Source organism: Pteropus vampyrus, unplaced genomic scaffold, assembly GCF_000151845.1.
Source record: "Pteropus vampyrus isolate Shadow unplaced genomic scaffold, Pvam_2.0 Scaffold185, whole genome shotgun sequence".
Lineage (NCBI taxonomy): Eukaryota > Metazoa > Chordata > Mammalia > Chiroptera > Pteropodidae > Pteropus > Pteropus vampyrus.
The window spans coordinates 2,084,104-2,089,263 of NW_011888966.1; the positions used below are offsets into that span (position 1 = coordinate 2,084,104).

The following is a 5,160-nucleotide window of genomic DNA, read 5'->3' on the forward strand; positions in this document are numbered from 1 at the left end:
CTGATCTCGGAAGCCAAGCAGAGTTGGGCCTGGTTAGTACTTGGATTGGAGACCACCTAGGAAAACCAGGTGCTGTAGGCATAAAAGATAAAAAAAGGATTGTAATGTGACAAGGTCCTTGCAATCTGTGAGGTCAACTACGAGTTGCCTCGCCTAAAAAAATTTAAAAAACTAAATAAATAAAGGCCTCGGACCTTTGGAAATAACCAGGGACTGTTGACATAAGTTTCCTACCTACCCGAACGCCGTTTCCATGGGGCACTTTCCCTCATTCATGCTCTTGTTTGCCTGGCGGTTAGAGAATGATTTTATCCCCTTCAGGGGTATTCCACCTGTGATTTTTATCAGCTTCATTAAGGACTTTGAGATTTTTTCTTTCTTTTTTTAAATTTTGGCAAGATATACATACCAGAATTTACTATTTTAACAATTCAGTGACATTAAGTGTATTCACATCGTTGTGCAACCATCACCATGGTTCAGATTTAGAACTCTTTCATAATCACAAACTGAAACTCTGTACCCACTAAACAATAACTCCCATTCCCCCTCCCCACCAGCCACTGGTAGCCACTATTGTACTTTCTATTGTTATGAATTTAACTATTCCAGATACCCCATGTAAACAGAATCGTAGAGTGTTTGTCCTTTTGTGTCTGATTTATTTTGCCCAGCATATCTTCAAAGTTCATCTATGTTGAAGCATGTGTCAGAATTTCATTGCTTTTTATAATTGAATAACTTTCCATTGTTTGTATGTACCACATTTTATCCATTCATCTGCCAATGAACATTTGAGTTGCTTCCACCCTTTGGCTATTGTCAATAATGCTTATGTAAACATTGTTGTACAAATATCTGTTTGAATCCCTGCTTTCGATTCTTTTAGTTATATACCTAGAAGTAAAACTGCTGGGTCATGAGGTAATTCTGTGTTTACATTTTTAAAGAATTGCCATGATGTTTTCCACAGCTACTGCACAATTTCACATTCCCACAAGGGTTCCAATTTTTCCACATCCTCTCCAACCAACACTTATTTTCTGTCTTTCTTTTTTTTTTATAATAGTCATTCTAATGGATATGAAATAGTATCTTATTGTGGTTTTGATTTGCATTTCTCTAATGACTAATGATGTTGAGCATGTTTTCATGTGCTTATTGGCTATTTGTATATTTTCCTTGGTGAAGGAAATGTCTATTCAAGTTCTTTGTCCATTTTTAAATTGGATTTTTTTGTTCTCTTATCATTAAACTGTAGTTCTTGGTATATTCTGCATATTAGTCCCTTACAAAAACCCACATTATCCCTTCCTCCAGTGTTCTAGTTGGATTTATTTGATTCTTTAGATCTTCTTAAATATGCCTGCCAGATTTGCTACCTAAAGGATACTGCTTATTCTCTCAATAACCTGATAAAATAAATCTTCAATTGTTGTCTATTACCTAATATATGCTATTCAACTCCTTCAGCTGTCTACCCTCTGCAGTGTCAGTTTTTCTTCTTTCCTCAGACTTAGCTTTATTCCTTTGGAAACTATAATTAATGACCTAACTGGGTAAGGATTCTGGCCACCAATTACAATGTGTGTGGGGTGGGGTGGGAGGGGTTTTCCTGTATCATCAAGGAATTCAACAAAGCTAGCCAGGTATCCTACAATTCAACTCAATTCTGACACTGTCTACCCAGAGATTGTGTCAGAGTCCACAGTTTAAGGGCTCAGTCCCACAAGATAGCCCTGCACTTCAAATGCTAATTGCAAGTCCAGGTCGTTACCTGTACTTCTGACCAACTAGATATAAATCAGAAGTCCTCCTCAAGCTTGATTAATTTGCTAGAGCAGTTCACAGAATTCAGGAAAGTCATTTACTCACTAGATTACTGATTGCAAAGGATATTAAAGGGAATGAATCAACAGCCAGATGAAGAGATACATAGGGCGGGGTTCCAAACAAAGGCCCTTAACGTCCTCGTGGAGCTTGGGGCCTGGCATGGTGGCCTGGAAGTGTTTTGATTCCTCATCCTGGAAGCTCTGTAACTCGCCTCCATGTTTACAGAGGCTTCATTAAATAGGCATGATTGATTAACTTATTGGCCATTCATGATTGATTCAACCTCCAGTCTCTCTCCCTTTGCAGAGTTCAAGGGGTAAGACTGAAATGTCCAACTCTCTAATCATATGGTTAGGTCCGCTGGTGATCAGCTCCTGTCCTAAGGTGCTTTCCAAAAGCCTCCTCTTTAACATCACAAAAAACACCTTTCTTGTTCTCACCACTTAGGAAATTCCAAGGGCTTTAGGAGCTCTGTGCCAGAAACAGGGACAAAGACCAAATATATGTGTTTCTTATTATAAATCACAGTATCACACTGGGACAAAAGTTATGTATTGGAGCCTCTGGGGACTCAATGCGGGATACAGAATGAAAATCTACTCACTTTTTTAAAGACTTGATGACTTATGTGTTAGAAACTGGGCCAGGAAACTCAGTAGAATTGTCAAATTTTGAAACAAGGAATGATATTATTGTTCTGAATGTCGTGGCTTAGTGTAATAAAAGTCAGGTACTGTCCGAGGTTTATAAAATAGATGGAAATGAAAATGGATCCATGGTGAGACATCTGCTGCTTAAGGTCTCCACATTAGTGGAATCCAAAAGTTTGGAAAACATGATATAAAGCAGAAATTGACAAACACACAGTTGTCTGAGGATCAGTGATAATACATATAATAATAATAGCTAACAAATAAAACTTAGTATGTGACAGGCAGTATTCTGAGTATTTTACACCTATTATCTCATTTAATCCTCACAACAATACTATGAGGTAGGTGTCATTATCCTTTTTTACAGAAGGGGAAATTGAGGCCCAGAGAGATCAAGTAACTTGACCTGTGCAGCACATCTAATTAGTAATGGAGCTAGGATTTAAACCCTGGTGATCTGGATTCAGGGCCCATGTACTTAACTGCATTTCCTCTTTTATACGTGGTAGGTAGAGAGCAAGGTGGGGAGAGTATTTAAAATCAGAATTGATGCAGTATCTGTGAACTATTATAGAATAAGTTGATACATTCAGCAATCAGAATTCAGTAGTGAATCTAATCCTGAGGCAAGTAGTACTTGGCTTATCCTATGGCCTATTCTTCTTTTACTAGACATATAAATTCCTGGGCCCTCACATGTTTACAAGAATGAATTACTGTAATATGGCTTTTTGAAGCACTGGCTACAAAGGTGTTCCTATTTCCACTGGAATTGATAGTTTTGTAAAATCAATTTCATGTTCATGGATGAATAGACAAGAGCTTAGAGATACTAGAAGCAAAGAGACAGGTAAATATTGAACTACAGCAATCCACCAGTAAGTTAACGAGGCTCTAGCTCAGATCTCTCTTCCTCATCCAGTCCTTCCTTTATTTCCTCTAATCACCATTTTACCCTAATTTTCTTAGGTGAGCTCTCTCCATTGACCCCATTGCAGCTGTCCTCTTTGTTCCTTTTTATTACCCTCTGGGGTTATTTCGTGCACCACCACCCATCTGCCCAGTTTGCAAAATCTTATATATTTGTGTTCATTGTCACATTCTCTTTTTTCTACTACTACAATTAAAGAAAAAAGCTGTGGTATTTCTTTTATATATGGGTATTATTAGGCCTGAAAGTAAAGATTCAACTTCACAGTAGAGCATAGAGTTATGAACCATAATACATTAGCAGAAATAATCACCAACATATAGTTTATTTTACTTCCTTCTAGAATAAATCTGGCAAGTTGATGACCACATGGAGAGGCACCAGAAGAACCAAGAAATACTTCTGAGGTATACTGCATTCATTGAACAACAATAACAACAACAAAAAAACTGCAACTAAGGGAAAGGGTAACAAGTATAATGCACTTAGAAATATATATCATTTGAGCATAGCCTTCGTTTCGTTAAAACAAAGACTCTAGAAATGTGACTCTTATGGTAGGAGTTTGTACTATTAAGACTTATTTAGTAGTAATAGATGATATGCAAAAAAGAATGAATATAGTGAATGTGGGAAAGCCTTCCTGCAGAAGTCAGACCTCATTATACATAGGAGAACTCATGCAGAACTCATACAGAAAAGCTCTTTGAATGTACTGAGTGTGGGAAAGCCTTAGCAAGAAATCAAATCTCATTATACATCTGAGAATCCATACTCTAGAGAAACTTTATGAGTGTATTGAATGCGGAAAAGCTTTCTCTCATAAGTCACACTTCACTGAACATCAGAGAATTCACAACAGGGAGAAACCCTATGAATGTAATGTGTAAGAAAGCCTTTTTCCAAAAATCACACCTCAGCATTCACCAGAGAAACCGTATGCTTGTGATGAATGCGGGAGAGGCTTCAGCATGAAGTTACACCTCTTTGTACATTGGAGAATATACACAGAGAGAAACTTTATGTATGTCCTAAGTGTAAGAGAGCTTTCAGTAAAGTGTCATGCCTTATTAGACACCAGAAAATCCATACTGGGTAGAAACCTTTTGAATGTAATGAGTGTAAAAAAGCCTGGTTTGGGAAGTCTGACCTCATTACACATTACAGAACTCATACAGGGGAAGAACCTTCTGAATGCAATCAGTATGGAAAAGCCTTCAGATATAGCTCAGCCTTCTGTTGACATAAGAAGACTCATAAAGAAAAAATTCCATAAAAGAGAAATTAATGGAATATCTTCAACTAAAAATTACAGTGACAGAAAGCTTTCAGTAGAAATCAAACTTGATTAAGTGTAAGTCTTACTAAGAAGAAGCCTATTAATTCAACATATTTTAAAAAGAATGTAGCTTTATTTCTATGGAAATCATATTCCAGATGTGTTGCCACAGTATTTCTAGAAGATATCACGGATATGTACTCTAGACTACAAAGATTTTTGATATATCTAAATAACTGGAATTCCCAGAACAAAATTAGAAAACCATATATGGACAATCTGCAAGATATGAAAGCATTATATTCCTAGCTGTGCTGCATTATATTATGCACCATATAACATAAATCATATATGTATCAGAATTGCATGTGAAGCTAATATAATTATGAATATAAAATAAGTATTATATATGGAATGTCATCTACCAAGATTTTCTGCATTAAATAATACCATTTTTTCTTCTA

At 36.6% G+C, this 5,160-nt stretch overlaps 1 long non-coding RNA gene across 4 annotated transcripts in view; it reads left to right on the forward strand.

Annotated features, from left to right (window-relative positions):
* Nucleotides 1-5,160, forward strand: part of LOC105299459 — a 16,667-nt gene that overhangs the window by 2,115 nt on the left and 9,392 nt on the right. The gene's annotated exons all lie outside the window — the stretch shown is intronic.